The sequence below is a fragment of the Lathyrus oleraceus genome, chromosome 4 (assembly GCF_024323335.1).
Source record: "Lathyrus oleraceus cultivar Zhongwan6 chromosome 4, CAAS_Psat_ZW6_1.0, whole genome shotgun sequence".
In the NCBI taxonomy this organism is placed as follows: Eukaryota; Viridiplantae; Streptophyta; class Magnoliopsida; order Fabales; family Fabaceae; genus Lathyrus; species Lathyrus oleraceus.
The window spans coordinates 405,293,777-405,314,108 of record NC_066582.1 but is presented as its reverse complement, the minus strand read 5'-3'; positions in this window follow the sequence as shown (position 1 = coordinate 405,314,108).

Genomic DNA, 20,332 nt, shown 5'->3' with positions numbered 1-20,332 from the left:
TGTGCTAGAGGCCGGCAACCCTTTATAATTGGTGGATTAATAACATCCATAGCACTTGGCCTGAACTTAGGGGATAAACTCCAAACTTTAGAATCCCTACCTCCCCTGTCTATGGATATCAGCTATTGCCGCTCCAGCCGCCTGATTAAAAACAGAGTAGGCGGAGGATATTATCTTATGGTGAACAACCAGGCTGTCCCAAGCGTTGTTCTACCAAATATCGCCCTAACTGATGTCACAAACCCCGACCGCCACCTCTATGATATAAACGCTCCTGAAACCACCGAGCCTTTACAAACAAACCCACAAACAGATGAGTTTGAAGAAATGGAACAAGGTGATCATCCTCCTACACAACATTCAGCCCCGCTCAACCCTTCCAGTAATGCAGCCGGCCCATCCTCCCAACGTCGTCGACGAAGAAGGCCTGCAACCAACGACGACATTATGGATGCTATCGATGGAATGCAGGTACAGAATGCAGAGATGATGCAGATGATGCGTCAAATGCAACAGCAACAGGACGCTCGGAATGCCATAACCGACCAGCGGTTTACTGAATTGTTCAGCAGGTTCGACAACTTAGACATACGTCAAAGATCACCAGGTCCAAGAACCAGAGGCGGAAGGCAGCCTTAGTTGTTATTTTCTTTGCATTTCCATTATGTATTTCTTTCCCTTAGAACATTGAGGACAATGTTTAGTTTAAGTATGGGGGGAAACAATATTCTTCCTATTTCCATTTTTCAAGTATGTTACCTTCCCTTTCTTTGTTATTTCCCTTTCTTACTATCTAAAAAAAAAAAAAAAAAAATATATATATATATATATATTATCTATTCCCTCAATTTTCTTGAGCCATAACAAAAAAAATTTTAACACACCCAATAAGTATAAAGGTTGCTTACTCTATAAAACTTGAGTGAAATCAAGACAAAAATTATTACCATAACAACGCTCTGAGAACCTCAATATGTTAGATCAGGATAAGTACCTATTATACCGATCCCTTGAACTTTTAGTTCTATGGCAACCCCAAGTAGTTTATACAGAAGTCAGCACCATCTTAATAGCAAACTACGTGGAGAGCCGATGAATATAAGTGAATGATCCCCAAAAGTAACCTAAGATATATAAATATATCAAGAAATGCACTAAGTAAATTAGGTGATCCTTACCAGATCATTTAATCTAAAGGTTGCAGATCATGCAAAAGCACAATACGAAAGATCCATTATGAGTTGGTTCAGTAGGAATCTGGTACTGAACTTGGTAGGGCGGACTACGGTTCGATCCCCCGCAATTTGCAATGGACTGAATAATGAAGTTATCCGACTTATGTACCAGAACTTCTAGCTAAAAGCGGATCATAATCACTAACCGGTTACTCCACTATGTGCGCGAAAAGATAAAGGGCTTAATGTGATTTCGCTAGAATGAAAACGGGTGAAATAAGACTAAAGGAACCAGGATAGCTATCATAGGGTACTTGAACTGATTTGCATAAGGTAGGGTTATCTAAGTTGTAACGGTAGTTGTTGATGTCAAGATTAAACTCAAGTCCTCCCAAACAAAAACCCATTTGCAACCTAGTACGAATTGATGTGTGCTTTGAAATTTCATCTGGCTAAAACTTTTAACAAGTTCTATACTGAATTTTGCTTGAGGACAAGCAAAGATTTAAGTATGGGGGAGTTTGATAACACGAAATTATATCACATTTTAAGACTTAATTCAATTAGATTATATTATCATTTACTTTAGTTTATCTCATTTTATCAGATATTATGCAGTATTTCCTTACTATTTATGTCAGGTATCCATTTTGAAGCAAAAGTGAAAAAGGGAAGAAAAGGAGGTGTAGAAAGGAGTAAAAAGGAAACAAATATCAAAGACCAAGCCCAGCCCAAAGAAAGCGCACGTTGTGCCTGTGACGGGCGTCACAAGGGTTGTGACGAGCGTCACACTAGAAGCACCACTGTGACGAGCGTCACACATGGTGTGACGAGCGTCACACCATTCCACTAGCTTTTTGGCGCAAGTCACGCCCTCAGAAAGACTTGAAGAGGAACGTTGAGAAGTTGGTCTCCTATATCCACACCGCGCATGTAGCCATGTTGAAGAATGGGAGAAACGGAATGCAGTTACCAACACTATTATAAATAGCCATCTCACAAACCTAAAACGGAGACGAGTTTTTCCACGCTCACATTGCCGAAGCTCTGCCAAATTTTCTTTTCGCGCCTTTTGCTTATTTTTTCTTTTCCAGCATTGTTTATTTTATTTATTTCTTTTGCAAGCTTTACATTCTTTTTCCCTTGCAAATTTACCTTTCCAGTTTTAGCTTTTAGATATTTTTCGCATAATAGTTTCTACACCGGAAACTATTGTGCAACTTTATACCGGATTTAACCTTACGTTATATTCCAGTTTTATTTCCTTGATTTAATTTACTGTTTAATTGAAGAATCCAAGAACAAATCCTACCGGCTTGTGGTGGAGTGTTCAAGACCATTGTATTACGCATTCAGGTTCTTTAATTGTTATTTAATTTTTAATGTTTTATTTTATTATTTATCTATATTATCTGCCTGGAATGAGTCTGTTTATGCATGATATAAATTCTTATTTATTTAGCATGTCTGGCTAATTTGCCTAGGTATCGGTATGTAAAGTAAGCAGAATAAGGGATCAAGACTGAGTCGGTCTACCTAAACTTAAAATCAAAATCAATCTTTTTACGGTCTCAACTTACAGGTTTAATAACAAGATTTTTTACAAAAGTAAAAGACATAAAGAAGTTAAAATCAATAGAGCGAGAGTTTGAGATTTTAACTGGACAGTGTAAGTTAGGCATTAATTCTAGATCAGGGCGAGAGCAAGTTTTAGAGTTAATTAAATTCTGACCTTTTCCAAAAAGTATTTTTAAAGATTGAATGTGAGGACGAGAGTTAAGCATTTGGATTTAATTATATAACCTAAGTCAACAGAGCGAGAGTTTGAGATAAGGGTGTTTAAAACGGTCAGTATTTTCTTAAAAAGAGTTTCTGCAACTTTATTGCTTTCAAAATATGGTTTTTGACTTAATTATAAGTGACAGCAACATTAATATAAAATCATGGTTTATTCAACAGAGCGAGAGTTTGAGATAGAACCTTTAACCAATAAAGTTAACCGAAACGATTCATTTTAAAACCAAGAAACCGACAAAGACTTGATTCCCTAGTTTTGACGAACTACATACCGATATCCGTCTTATTAATATTTAATCTAGATATTAGTTTAGCTCTTAGTTTTTCCCAAACGATCAAACATTTTCACCTTAGATTTACGTAGTAACCTTAGATAACGGTATATCGATTCATAAGTCCCTGTGGGATCGATATCTTTTAAAACTACGCGATAGAACTGTGCACTTGCAGTTTGTATCCCATTCTCGACTCACCCAGTCGAGCGATCAGTTAACCGGTTAACCCAGGGCGTTAACCGGTTAACACTGTTGAAAAGTGGGAAAATTGGTATTTAAATGTTGTGTACATATTTGATGGTTGGCCTATATCGGTATGTGATATAGTAGGGATCATTTCCCGTTGTTTTGAGTAGTATAGGTATTAGTAGAGTGTGTTAATACTGTGATTGATTAATTGGCATGACATGATATGATTATGTGATAAATATGCTGATGATGTGTGAAAATATGCATAATGTTGTGAATGTATATATTATGCATGTGTTGGTGAATGGACTGTTTTATGGCTTAGAGTGTGAGCATATGTCCATTGTGGATTGTTGTTGATGATGTTGCATTGCTAGGTGAATTAGCATGCATATTGTAGTCTTTATGGTGGTAGCTAATTCCCATGGTGAGGAATTAGTGAGTAAATCATTGTGGATAATTGTTGATGATTTTGCATTGCTAGGTGATTTAGCATGCATATTGTAGTCTTTATGGTGGTAGCTAATTCCCATAGTGAGGAATTAGTGAGTTGGTGGTAGCTAATTCCCGTGGTGAGGAATTAGTGAGTGAGTCACTAGGTCTCAAATGAGTGGGACTAGTGGGCTTGGTAGCCGTATCTGGGTTTGATCGGTGAGGTGAACTATATGTTCACGAATAGTCGGTACCGCATGCATGGAGTCTCATTGCATAATGTATGTATGGCGTATAATATGAATGGATGTATTCCAATATTATACGTGTGTTTGTGTTGGCATTGAGTATGAGTCTGAATTGTGTTGGCATTGAGTGTGATATTTGAGTTGAGGTGCCGTTACTGAATGTGTGATATGATTAGGGTGATCGATGTGTTATTTACTTAGCATTACATGATATTTTATAATGCTTATTATATCGATTGAGGAACTCACCCTTACAACTATGTTTTCAGGTAACGAGCAGTGATTGAGTAGAAGCTAGTGCTTGGAGTCTAGTGTAGTCTCCTTAGTGAGTCATGCTCTGATAGATGTAACATCGGGACGGGATGTTTTACCTTGTTGAATAATTTTACATGTAATGTGTTACATGTTTTGCATGATTGATTTGATTTCTATCCGCTGCGTATTGTGCAAATGCGTTATGTTTTGAATTAATAAAAGAGCATGACAGTTATTATGGTGAATGGTGTGAAATGATTGTGTGACACCCTTAATTGCATAATTACTCTGATTGATATATATATATATATATATATTGCTATTTTAATTGAATATTTGGGGTATTTTAGAAGGGTGTTACACCATTAACATTTAATTTAAATGTTATATCTCGGACTAAACCTCTTTTTCTTGAAAATAATATTATGTCTTATATATATATATATATATATATATATATATATATATATATATATATATATATATATATATATATTATATATATATATATATATATATATATATATATATATATATATATATAGATAGATAGATAGATATATAGATATATAGATAGATAGATAGATAGATAGATAGATATTTAGATAGATAGATAGATAGAGATAGATAGAGATATATATATATATATATATATATATATATATATATATATATATATATATATATATATATATATATATATATATATATATATATATATATATATATATATATATATATATAGAGAGAGAGAGAGAGAGAGAGAGAGAGAGAGAGTTTCCAAGAAGGGGAGGTTGAATTGTGTATGCCAAAAATTCGATTTTTTTCTGAAACAGCAAGTTCATATTCTAAACAAAGTTCAGAGTCTGATATCAGAAATAGATATATCAGCAGAAATAAAGATGCTCAGAAACAAAGTTCAGAGTCTGATATCAGAAATAGATATATCAGCAGAAATAAAGATGCTCAGAAGTAGATACTAGAAACACACAAAGATTATCTTGCTTCCTCTCCTCAACTGAGAGTAGTGCAATACCTTTGCCTCAACAAGAACTTTTCACTATAACCAAACAAGTTACAAATTTCTCAAGAGACCTAGAAAGAGACTTCTACTCAAGCAACATAGAAAGAGACTTCCTTGCTCAAGTACATAGACAAAAGACTTCCTTGCTCAAGCGCGCAGGCAAGATACTTCATCTACTTTAAACAAATAGTTTAGTAGAAATGGTAACCACTATACTTAGATACATAATTAGAAGTATATAAATTGTGCAATAACCACAAAGTTTCTTAACCTCTTAAGATTTCTAAGATATACAAAGATAATAAATCTTAAGATCTCATGCAATAACATTTACAAATGAAAGCTCAAAGTTATACTCAAGATATTGTATCAGTTGTTGTACCCTTCCTTCAAATCCTCGACTTCCTTTTATAAGGTAGAGAAAGAGTCATTGAAGGGTTTGAATATAAGAGATAAAACTTAGTGAAGAAGCATGCCAAGAGAGACGTTGAAGAATGTATCTAGTTTAAAGCATTGTCCAATGAATATTGGCATTGTTCACAACACCTTTAAAAGTACTAGGTATCTACCAAAAAGGTAGAACAGTCTGAAGAGGTCACATCATCATTCCTTGAGCCTTGTAAAACGAAGCTCTAGTTGACTCTATTCAGAAATCTGGGGCTTTGACAAGACTAGTATACTTTGATACAGTGTGCGGATTAGAGGATTTTCGAACAATCAGAGTCTGAGTTGTCACCAGATGCAAGAACATATGACCAGACTTTGATCCTTCAGAGGCTGATGAACACATTCAGAGTCATCAGATTCTGATCAATCAGAATCAAACTTATATTGCTTCTCCATATATACTTTTAATCAGGATTAATTCTACGCATATGATCCTACACACTTGAACATATCTTATTATATCCATATGTTCTTTAAGTACTTTGTTATCATCAAAACCCAAGGGATATGAACAATCTTGTTCCAACACACTAGTGGTAACAAGTTTGGAGACATAGGAGACTTGATTTATGGACTCAAGTTTCTCTTATCGCATGTGTCTAAGGAAATAATATTTTGAAACTTTGGAGCTAAAAAATGTAAAGTCAATCGACTAAAAAAATTATGGCTTCCAAAGTTCATGGTATTGGTACAGTTAGACTAAAAATTTTTAATTACCATGAGATCTTTTTATGCAATGTAAGGTATGTTATCAAACTTAAGAGAAATTTTGTGTCCATAAGAATGTTTGATGATCTAGGCTACTGCACTAGAATTTAATGTTGGGTGTTGAAAATTTTGTATGGCTTGTTGGTAATGGCTAAAGGGTCCAAGATATGTGGGTTGTATATTTTGGATGGCTCCACTATTATTGGTCATGTATTTGTGGCTAGTCAAAATCTTATTGATAAATATAAGTTATGGCATTTAAGATTAAAGAGTGTTAGTGAGAGATGTTTATTTGAACTTGTTAAACAAGGTTTGTTAGGGAGTCAGAAATTAAATAAACTAGAATTTTGTGATAATCGCATTTTAGGATAACAACACAAGATGAAGTTTGGGAGTGATGTGTATAGTTCTAGTAAATCGTTTGAGTATATTCACTCAGATTTATGGGATTCAACAAGGATGAAAACTCATGGGATAGATTCTATTTCCTCTCTATTATTGATCATTTTTCTAGAAGAGTATGGGTATACATTCTGAAAAGTCAAAGTGACACATTTGAAAGGTTTAATGAATGGTATGCTTTTATAGTAAAGCAATTGAAAACTAAATTAGATGTATTAAAATTTGTTCCATACCAGAACCAGAAATAGGTGCGATCACGGAAGCTACGGTGGAGGAGAGCCTCCGATGCGATAGAGCGGAGGGGGTATCTGTAAGGTTAGCACTCCAACGCTTCAGTTAGTATGTGAATGAGAAAGAGAGTATTCAAATTGTGATCGAAAATTATTACCTGAAATGGTGCCATTTGAAGGTGAGAAAAACAAAAGAAGAGGGGTTGAATTATGTTGGCTTTTATTTTTTTAAATCTTTTTTAACTTCAGCTTCTGATGTTTCTTTACCAGAGTCTGAACACTTGATTCAGAGTCTAACTCAGAAAACTAGTTTGACTTATGAAAGACCTTATCAGATTTTGAACCAGAATCTGATTTGGATTATCAGAGTTGACAATAGTGGAATATTTAAGTACATAAGCAAGTAAAGTAAAGCAAGAGACACAGGCAGTTATCTTGATTCCTCTCACAACTTAAGAGTAGTCCATCCCCCTTGTACTTCTAAGGATTTCCACTATAACTAAATTGATTATAAATACTCAAGCAAACAAGCAAGTGACTTCTTTGCTTACACACACAAGTATAAGAATTCCTTGCTCAAACGCACAAGTTTGAGACTTCCTTGCCCAAGCCCACAAGCTGAAGACTTCCTTGCTCAAACACACAAGTTTGAGACTTACTTGCTCTAGCACAGAAGCTAAAGACTTCAAATGCTCAAGCACTAAAGCAAGAGACTTCTGACTCTATAACAAATTGTTAAGATATTTTGGTAACAACTACACATTAATTTACAATCAGAGGTGTAGACATAATAAAACTTAGAAAGACTCTAATAGTTTAAGAACTTTTAAAATATACAAGCGTTAAGATGTTCTAAGTCTAACAATTTGACAAAGTAGTTTCTACTTGACTGCCAAGTTTTAGAGTCTTGTGGTATGGTGTATTGTTGTGTGGTAGTCTTCTTTTTCAGGTCAGCAACTCCTTATATAGAGAAGACAGAAAAGAGACATTAAAGACTTTCACTAAAAGGTTGGTTAACCTTTGAACTTGATTAGACACATCAAGCAAATACCTTTCAGCAAGAGGAATGATCTGTTGAAGCTCAAGCATCAAAGAAGAGATTTTTCCTGAAGTCTTCATGTGATCAAAAAGGTTTTGAGTCTGTTAGAGTTTCCTCGTTTGAAGAGTTTTTACTTTAGAGGTTGACTTCCTTCAGACTTCACTCTTCAGAGGATGATCATATCAGAGTCCATTTCTTGGCTTCTGAAGCTTCAGAGTCTGGGTCCCTAGAGGCTGACTTTCTTCAGAGTTTGGATCTCCATCAGAATCAGAGTCTTCAAAAGTGATCTTCAGAGACAGAGTTTGATCTTCAAATTCAAATTCATAAAGCATTTCTTCTTTTGTTCTTAATGATATAATCGTGAATACTTGAGCAGATGCTAGAATACCCAATTGTTCTTTAAATACTTTGTTATTATTAAAATCTAAGGGATATGGTATCAACCAATTTTGTTCCAACACCATTCACATATATAGTAGAGTTGCATAACTAACTTGCTAACTAATCGGCGTGAGATGTAGATGGTCGTTGGATGCTTATGAGATATGGATCCTCTACTTCTAGCTTACTGAAGGTATAATTGTCCTAGGAACGTTTCAGAGGCATTGTTATGTCCTCGAATCAGATCTGGGGTGTTGCGCTTGGAGATGGACGAACTAGAAAAGGAACATGCCATTGTCGAATTATTTTGAGGAGTTCCTTCTATGCGGTGGTCGGATCTTTGGGGATAAGCCAGATATCCAAGAGTATGGCCGACCCAGAGTAGTTGTCCCACATTCCCTCGCATTTAAGGAATAAGTTTGAGGGTTTAAAGGATTCTCACACATTGATAATTGGCTGTACTTTCTTTACTTCAACTACTTTGTGATTTCGAATATCTTTTGGAGGAGTGATTATGATCTTTCTAAGGAGCTGGAGAACTCAAGTATTAGGTGCAAAATAAGTGACTGATAAGGCACTTTTAGCTTAGTAAGGTCAAATCATAAAGATGGTTGGTGGTCGATGACTAAATTAACAACACCATCGCTTTAAAGTCATTGTTAAGAATTGTTGTAATATTCTTTAAAATCTCAAGCGAGAAAAGAGAGAGAAAAATATTTTCAATACTACCATATTTTAGAGTGAACAGGTGCAGAGGAGCTGACGGCCAGTGCGGCACCGTCGAGGCCGAGTGAGCGGCATCAAAGATATGTCTTAACGACGATTGATAAAGATCGGTCGACCGACAATAAGATGATGCATTGGTACGATTCGATGGTGGTTGATCGAGTCCAATCAACCGACATCGACAGAGACTGAATGACAGTGGCGGGTCAGAGGTCGGGTGACAACAATAATCCATGTAGGTTTTAGACTTTCCAGGATTGTTATCATATTCCTTTGTCAATGAGTCATATATTAGACCTATTAATAGTTTGCTAATATATATTAGACCTATTAATAGTTTGCTAATTATAAATACAAATTTATAACAGAAGACATATAAAATAACTAATTACTAGAAACAAATATAATAAACAAATAGATTACCAATAACTATGAATGTAATGCTGTAAAAATAACTATATGAGTCATTATAAAACATATTACAAAATGCTAATTATTTAATGTCACAAAAATCAAATTGACCACATGTTTGTAAAGAGGTGGTATATAAATCTACAACAATTTTGATTTTAATTATTTCTCCTAAATCAACTTTATAAAATTGATGATTTCAATTTTATATAAACTATTATATAAAGCTTCTCACTCGCAACATTCTTTTTAGACTTAACACGTTAATATAAATGATACATGCTACATAATTCGGTTGATAGAGTTTGATATTATATTATAATTTTTTATTTAATTTATTAATATAAAATCAATTTAAAAGATGAATGACATCATTTTATATAAAATAATGTTCAGATTTTATATCTAACTAATGTAGAATTTTTTTTTCTTTATACACTCCCTTGTGTCAACACTCTCCAAAATTTGGTGAATAAATATAAACGATAGCCAGTTTATGGTTCAGCTCAAAGAATTAACATCAACAAAAAAAAAGTATTAATTGTAATATCACAATTTGTTAATTTATTTTTGTTTTTGTACACACAAATTTTCTATTTATATAATTTTATAGTTTTTAATCTAATTTCATCCTGACAAGACTCCCTGCAAAACGCAGTTGCATAATTAAAAATAAAAATCCCTGCAAAACGCAGTTGCATAATTAAAAATAAAACTCCCTGCAAAACGTTCATTATTAAAGATTTAGTTGACTTTAAAAGCTGTGAGTTAACTTCATTATTAAAGAGGTAGTGAAAAACGTTGAAATGAAAGTTCCAGCAAGATGGCACCACTAATCAAAATTGACTAACCACATGCTACTACTCCAATTAGTTAGGCCTAATCCTCAATGATACTATTAAATGCGTCATAAAAAACATTTTAAAAAGTCTACGAGTCCTACCTCAATTTAAAAATAAAATTAATATTATTAAGTTATTCTTTTATTATCTGTATTTCGTTCACTGAATCGACCTATCTATTTTGGGATCAATTTTAATATCAAATAATTTCAACAATCTATCCATCACAATTACGGGAGATCAAACATCTTCATTAATATTCATTGTCAAAATTCAAACTATAAATTTTATGATTGTGCGAATAATAATTATTATCGATTCGTTTTCATATTAGAAAAAACATTATTAAAAGATAAAAATCCATAATTTCCTTTTGTTATAAAATTATGTCTTCGTAATTAAATTTGTGAATGGAAATTTAATAGATGAAAACTATTAAAATATGATATTTCTCAATAAAAAGTTTGTAGTTTTACGTGTCAGAAAAGTATGTTTAGTTTTTAGACTATCAAATTTGATTTTGAATAAATTTATTTTGTAAAATTTATTTTGATTAAAAGTGCATTAAATATAAGAAATAATATTTAAATATATTTATATAAAAATAAGTTGAACATTAAATTTTGAAGTAAAACTTATGTTTGAAGTCAAAAGTTATAAATCATAATTTCAAGTTAAAATCAATTTTAAAAGTAAAATTCATTCTACTCAAAAGCAATCAAACAAGATAAAGTCAATTTCAGAGAGTCATAATCAGTTTTGAGTGGTCTAAACGTGAAATAAAACATATGATAAAGTCAATTTTGTTGGAATTAAACCCAAAATTTTTAGTAAATCCGAATCAATCTTGATGAGCAAGATTCAATCGTACCGATCAAATTCCCTCTTATTCTTCACTCTTCACTCGAGTGAATCAACCAACCTAGATTGCAAGATTATATTGTTGCACAATGGTGATGAAAAACAAGAAAAGAAGATTGAATTGAGAAGAAAAGAGTTAAGATTCATCAAGAGAAGGAAGAAGATGAATTTTCTACAGAGTTCCTCTCTATTCACGAACTATGATTCTTGATTCTTTTGCAACTGCAGAATTCAAGTACTTACAATAATAGGGGTTACTCCCTATTTATGGATTTTGCTTGCTTGCTCCCTAAGCAAAGCGCAAAACCAAAAGCCCAAAGTACTTAATTCTGCCAACACTACTAAATTAGATTTAAAACCAAACCCATGTCTAGGCTAACTCCTCGACACTTCGACATTCACACAATTTCGACAACAGACTCTGTAAAAAATACTGGTTTGACACAAAAAATTACAAATTCAACACACCACTTAATTCATTGTGTCTAGGCTATCTATATTCTTCATAGACCTTAACTTCTTAAACACTTCGACCTGCACTCCTTTCGTCATGATATCTACAATCTGAATCTCAGTTCTGCAGTATTCCAAGTTCAAATTCGCGTCTGCCACTTGCTCTCGAAGATAATGGAACCTCATTTCGATGTGCTTGCTTCGTCCATGTGCTATCGAATTCTTCGTCAGATTGATAGCAGACATGTTGTCAATCTTCATGGTAATTGCTCCATGATTCTTTCTTGTAATCTCTTCGACCAGATTCACCATCCACGTTGCTTGACATGCACAAAGAGAAACAGTTATGTATTCTGCTTCACATGATGATAGTGCCATTATTGGTTCCTTTCTTGAACTCTAAGCAACTGGTGCACCACCTAACATAAACACATAGCCAATTGTGGATTTTCTATCCCCAGCATCACTACACCAACTTGAGTCGGTGTAGCCCACTAACTTACATTCTTTTCCTTCATCAGCTGTAGGAAACAAAATGCCATAAACGAGAGTTTCTTTCAAATATCTTAGTATCCTCTTCGTCACTGCTAGGTGTGATACCTTTCGTTTCTGCATGAATCAACTCACCATACATACATTGTATGTTAGATCAGACCTTGTGTGACAAAGGCATCGAAGTGATCCAGTAAGTCTCCTATACTGATATCTACATCGTCTTCATTTGTGTCTTTCGACAGTTGTAATCTAGGCTCAGTTGGAGTCGAAGTTGGGTTGCAATCTTGCATCTCAAATCTCTTGAGTATTTCGCCCGCATATATTCTTTGGTGCATAATTAAGCCTCTACCACTCTTGTAGAATTCAATGCCAAGAAAATATGAGATATTTCCTAAGTCTGACAATTCAAACTCCTCACTTAGGTCATGTTTGAAATATTCGATCTCCTTCTTGCAACTTCCTGTTATCAACAGGTCATCGACATAGAAACATATTATAAGCAATTCATTATTGCTTCTTCTTGCATATACTCCATGCTCAATTGTGCACTTCACAAATTCCTTTTCTCTTAGGAAATTGCCTATCTTCTTATTCTAATTTCTTGGAGCTTGCTTAAGTCCATACAGGGCTTTATGTAGTCTTTATACCTTGCTTTCTTCGCCATGTTTCACAAACCTAACTGGTTATGTAACATAAAATTCTTCATACAATGGGCCATTCAGGAATGCAATTTCACATCCATCTGACATGTATGCCAATTGTTCATGTTTGTTAGACCAACAATCAACCTGATTGTTTCGATTCTAACGATAGGTGCAAAAACTTCGTCGAAGTGGATTCCTTCTTTCTGAAGAAATCCTTTTGCTACAAGTGTCTCCTTGTGTCGAGTTACTTCTCATTTGGGATTCAACTTCACCTTTTATATCCATTCACATTGTTTGCTTTCTTGTCTTGAGGCAATTCGATAAGTGACCAAGTGTTGTTGACTTTGATGGACTTCAGTTCTTCATTCATTGCTTTCACCCACTTTGAATCCTTTAATACCTTAATTGCATTGACTGGTTCAAAATATGCATAGAAAATATAGTGTACCAGCTCACCTTCATCATCGACTACATCATCTGATGTAATCGCACATTCTTGCAACCTTGCAGACATGTGTCTAGTTCTTTGAGGTCTGCTTGTGCTTGCTTGACCTCTGAATTCTTCCTATCGAACTTCTCTTTTGACTTCACTTGCTGGTTCTTCACATAAGATTCTCAGTGAATTCTTCTTTACATTTATAGCCCAATCCCACTCCTTAAGCTCATGTATGATCACATCACTACTGATCACTACTTGCTTGTTCATTGGGTCGAACAACTTGTAACCTCCAGTCGAATTATATCCTATTAGGATCATCTGACTCGACTTGTCATCAAGCTTTCTTCTCAAATAATATGGCACATGTCTATATGCTATAGATCCAAATACTTTCATATGACTCAAGCTAGGCTTGACACCATACCAACATTCTTCTGGCGTAATTCCTTCTAGCTTCTTCATCGGCCATCTGTTCAAAATATATGTAGCTGCTGATACTGCTTCTCCCCATAATTCTTTGGGTAGATGCTAATCTTTCAATATACTTCTCACCATGTTCATGATGGTTCTATTCTTCCTTTCCTCCATTCTATTCTGTTGTGGAGTGTAGGGTGGCACCACCTCATGCATAATCCATTCTTTCTCACATAACGTGTCGAAGTCTTTCGACACATACTCTCCACCACCATCAGTCCTCAAAATTTTGAGCTTTCGACCACTTTATCTTTTGACCATGGGTTTAAACTTTTCAAATGCCTCAATCACTTCACTTTTTTTCTTGAACAGGTAAGTCCATAGTTTTCTACTGAAATCATCTATGAAAGTGACAAAGTATTTGTTACCTCCAATCGAATCCACCTGGATAGGACCACACACATCAAATTATATGACTTCAAGAATTGCCTTCAACTTTATTCATGCATCCTTATTGAAGTTGTTCTTGTGTTGCTGCGCTTACACACATTCTTCACACACTTCATTTGGAATGTCGATTTCTGGTAACCCCGAAACCATATTTCTTCTTTTCAGATCTCTGATGTCTTTGAAATTGAGATGGCAAAGTCTATAGTGCCATATCCATTCATTCCTGGTAGCTATAGTTGCAAGGCACTTTTGCTCCATCATATTAAGTTCAATCCTTAAGGTTCTATTATGATAAATAGGTGCCTTCAAGATGAACCTTCCACCTAAGTCCATAACTCTCATCATCTTTTCTTTGATTGACACTTTGTAGTTCTTTTCGACCAACTGCCTTATGTTAAGCAAATTACTTTTCATGCCTAGTATGTATAGTACATTGGAAATTACTGACCTTTTCCCATCTTTCCTTACAATGAGAAGATCACTAATACCTCCAACTGCTAGAGTATTGCCATTTGCAAATTTTACCATGTTCTTCATTGATGGTTTCATGTTGAAAAACCAATATTTCCTGCCAGTCATGTGTGATGTGTTGGTGTAAGCCCTAGAGGCCAATACTTTTGGTACTTGTATCAAATTATTTATTAATAATAAAAGGCTTTTTCTTTATTATGTTCCTTTAATAAAGTCCCTAGAATAGTTAGTCCGTTTAATGTATCAAGTGTGACTTAATCATGAGATCCCATTAAACATAAGGACATTATTCTTAAAGTATCCGTAGTCGAGCTTTGTTGTAAAGTGGGATAACATTAAAGCATTAAGACTATTATGTATATAGACTGATGATCACATCTCATGGATCATGGATAAGGAGTTATCAAGTCTTAAACATATGTATGAATATTAAGAGTAATATTTATACTGGATTGACCCGCAATGAGAATACTATATAAAATGTTATGCAAAGTGTCATAAGTTATTCTCATGGTGATAGTGGTGTATACCATCCTTCGATCTGAAACCACTATGGTCCCTAGATGTAGAGTCGAGTGCCTTATTGCTGATCAAATGTTATCCGTAACTGGATGACCATAAAGACAGTTGATGGGTACTCCACGAAGCATGCTGAGGGACATGAGTGACCTAGATGGAATTTGCCCATCCTGCGTAACATGATAAATGTCTACGGGCCTAATATTGAACTGGACAAGGATGACACGGTCTATGCCTTGTGTTCAATATAGACATAAGGGTAAAAGGGTAATTGTATACTTAAGTATTATCACAAAAGGATTTGTCAGATCACATGACATTTTCGTGTCTTGGATAGCAGTGATGTGTTGCTAGATACCGCTCACTGTTTATTATGTTAAATACGTGATTTAATATAATTGCCAATGTCGCAAAAACCTACAGGGTCACACACAAAAGGACGGATTGATGAGAGATAAAGTAACTAAGGAACACCTTAAGGTACGGTGCACTTAAGTGAATTGTAGAACATCGTAAGGTACGTTGTACTTAAGTAGAATACGAAATATGGTAAGGTACCACACGCTTAAGTGATTTTGGCATATTATAAGATACGAGCGACATACACTTAAGTGGGCTTTTTAGCTTGCAGCCCATACAAGTGGTTCTATAAATAGAACACTTGTGAAGAAGCATTTGTGCAGTTGTAATTTCATTTCTCTCTCTCTCTCTCTCTCACACACACACACACACACATACACACACACACACACATACACACACACACACGCACGCACACACACACACACACACACACACACACACACACAAAGCCTTCATTCATAGCAGCTAGCACTAAGATTGAAGGAATCTGTTCGTGTGGACTGAGTAGAGGCGTTGTCACCATTCAACATTCGTGATCGCTCCGTAGATCTGCATCAAAGGTTTTAATCGCCACAAGAGGTAACGATTTTATCACTGATCATGCCCATTCGTAAGGATTACTAAAGGATATTTTTTTAAAATTCCGCTGCGTTTTGGATCGCTCTTCTCCTTTAGTGGTATCAGAGCCACTTACGAAACCATGCATCTGATAGCCGTTTATTTTCTGTATTTTCTGTATTAGTATGATTAAAAGACTGAATGAATCCAAGAATAAATGAGTAATTAAATTTGGCATCATGTGTGTACGATTTGGATGATTGATGTTGACTATGCTTCGGAATCCGACGTTAGTATGGTGAAGCAGCGATACATCGATCGTCCATAGGTTACATAATTGAGATCGATCAAGCCATATATATGATATAAGTAATCTTGATGCAAAATACGGTATATATGATATATTGTTTCTGTTTCGTTCATTCAAACACTTAATGGTTATTTTCCTTTGAGCGATCAATGGTCATTTGCTTCTTGATCCGACATTAGTATGGTGAAGCAATGACGTGTTGACCAATCATACTGAATTAACAATCGAGGTGTATTTGACAGTCTGAAATTGGTGCATTAGGGTTCATGACGGCACAAGGGTTGTGTTGTCAAAGAGTTATGCGATTAGGATTGTGACTGCGCAAGAGTTGTGCTTTAAAGTATCAAGTGTTAATGCGAAAAATGACGTCGATTCCAAATGAATTATTCATTAAAATTTTGCATCGGGGCGCTGCCCCCTTAACCCCCGTCCGCTGACTGGGCAGCGGAACCCCCGGCTAACTCTGCGTAGTGTGATTGGTCTCCGAAATTTAATTTGGTTTTAATTAATTAATAGAATTTAAATTAATAATAATAATGTGTTTATTATTATTGTTTTGTGGTGATCGGTTATGGCCTTAGTTTTCCTTTATTTTGTTTTGGGATTTTAAAATACGACCTGAGTGTCGTGCCTCTCTTTTAATCTCTTAATGTAACTACTTTTCTCATCTCACTCCCTCGTATGTAAAGCGAGTTTCTTTTATGTAATGTAATGTTATGAAGAAAGAGAAGAATACAATATCAAAGGAGGACAACCTTGAAGATCTTGCTTGGAGAAGCTTAGATCGTTATTAGGTTAGCTTAAGCTCTCTCATTGGCTTGGGAGAACAATTACGCTAGGGGCCATAACTGTTTCATTATGTATGTTGATGCATGTGAATGTATGTTGATGCATGTGAGAGACGATTTATATGATAAATAAGCCGGTGAGATCAAAATAATTGCAAATTCTCTCAAATTAAATATTAAGTTTATGCTTTCCAAGTTTTAGCACTCATCAAGACTAGTATTGAATAATGTAGGTTTCGCCTATGCGAGGTGCATATTCTATATTAGTAAGGTGCGATGGGATAATTGTAATATCCAATTGCTAAAACAATGGGTCAAACTTAACTAAACAAATTATAATAAGATTATATATGTTTAGAAGCAAGAGTTGGAAATGATCCATGTGATGGATTGGAATAAGGAGTTATTCACCCAACTAAAATATTCAAGAGTTGTATTAGATACAATTGGAAGGAGTTCCTACCTAAATAACCTAGTTTTGTGTAATCCGCCTACGCGGACATAAAACAAAGTGAAATGTGGATCTCGACCCACTCGAAAATCTTCCAACGGGATTTTCCGAATCAAATGGTGAGGGTCATTTGTTTTGAGTAAAATAGTGGGAGCATATTTAATTAAAGGCCTAATTAAATATGTTATTGATACTTATATTTTCATGTATACTACCATGACAACAAACAACTCTAACAACATTTTGCGATCAATCCTTGACAAGGAAAAATTATCTGGGACAAATTTTCTGGATTGGCACCGAAATCTGAGGATTATCCTCAAACATGATAGAAAGTTGTATGTCTTGGAGAAACCTGTTCCTGAAGAGGAACCTCCTAGTTCTGCACCTAAGGCAGAAAGAGATGCTTATAAGAAACATGTCGATGATTCCAATGAAACTGCTTGCCTCATGCTAGATACTATGAACTCAGAGTTGCAAAAGCAACATGAGAACATGGCAGCGTTCGATATGATCGAACACCTGAAGATGCTCTATCAAGAGCAAGCAAGGCATGAAAGGTTTGAAGTTTCAAAAGCCCTTTTTCAAGGCAAGTTAGCTGAGGGAGCCCCTGTAGGTCCCCATGTGCTCAAGATGATTGGGTATATGGAAAACCTTGAGAGGTTGGGTTTTCCCCTCGGAAAGGAACTTGCGACTGATTTGATCTTGCAATCGTTGTTAGATAGATTTAGTCAATTTGTCCTTAATTTCAATATGAATGATATGGACAAATCTCTTCCTGGACTACTAGCCATGTTAAAAACTGCTGAGCAAAATCTGAAGTCAAAAGGGAAGTCCATTCTGATGATCAGAAATGGAAAGAGACAGAACAAAAGACCTATTAAGTAGGGTGATAAAGGGAAAGGCAAGGAAGTTGCCAAAACCAAACCCACTGCTCCTGCATTGAAGCCCAGTGGAGGCATAACAAAGGAAGGCACCTACTTCCATTGCGATAAGACCGGACACTGGAAGAGAAACTGCCCAAAGTACCTGGAAGATAAGAAGAATGGAGTAGAGACTTCAACTTCAGGTATTTTTGTTATTGAAATTAATTTATCTACTTCTGCATCATGGGTATTAGATATTGGATGCGGTTCTCACATTTGTACCAATGTGGAGGGGCTAAAAAGGAGTAGAGATTTGGCAAAAGGTAAAGTTGACCTACAAGTTGGCAATGGAGCAAAGGTTGCTGCTTTAGCCGTAGGAACTTATGTATTGACTTTACCTAGTGGTTTAATAATTCAGTTAGAGAACTATTATTATGTACCTGCAATTAGCAAGAATATTATTTCCGTTTCTTGTTTAGACAAGTTTGGTTTTTCATTTATAATAAAGAATAATTATTGCTCCATTTATTTGAATGATATATTCTATGCTACTGCACAAATGAACAATGAACTATATGTCCTTGATCTTGAAATGCCTATTTATAACATTAATACTAAAAGGATGAAACCTAATGAGTTAAATCCAACTTACCTTTAGCATTGTCGATTAGGCCACATAAATGAGAAACACATTTCGAAACTCCATAAAGATGGACTCTTGGACTCTTTTGATTATGAATCATATGAGACATGCAGATCTTATTTAATTGGAAAGATGATAAAGTCTCCATTCACAGGAAAAGGTGAAAGAGCTAATGATCTTTTGGCCCTCATACATACTGATGTAAGTGGACCACTGAACATACCAGCTAGAGGAGGTTTTCAGTACTTCATCACATTTACTGATGATTTTAGTAGATATAGTTATGTGTATTTAATGAAACACAAATCAGAGTCCTTTGAAAAGTTCAAGGAATTCAAGATTGAAGTACAAAGCCAACTAGATAAGAATATTAAAACTCTTCGATCAGATCGAGGTGGTGATTATTTAAGCCTAGAGTTTGATGACCATCTGAAAGAGTGTGGGATCCTATCCCAACTTACTCCTCCTGGAACACCCCAATGGAACGGTGTATCTGAGAGAAGAAATCGAACCTTGTTAGACATGGCCCGATCCATGATGAGTCACACCGATCTTCCAAACTCCTTTTGGGGACATGCACTATTGACAGCAGCTTACACACTTAACCGTGTTCCAGCCAAAAAGGTTGAGAAGACACCATATGAGATATGGAGTGGTAAGAAACCACATATGTCTTACATGAAGATTTGGGGTTGCAAAGTTTATGTGAAATGACAAATTTCAACTAAGCTTGAGCCCAAATCTGACAAATACTTATTTGTGGGGTATCCTAAAGAAACAAGAGGGTATTACTTCTACAATCCTTCTGAGGGCAAAGTGTTTGTCGCTCGAATTGGAGTTTTCCTAGAAAAGGATTTTATTTCCAAAGGAATCAGTGGGAGGAAAGTAGAGCTTAAAGAAACTCAAGAATTACAAAGCATTGATACACCTATGGAGGAATTAGAGCAGGAAACATAAGTAGTTGTGGAAGAGCAACCTGCTCAAGTAGAACAAGACCAGCGTAGGTCAAGCAGGATACATCACCTA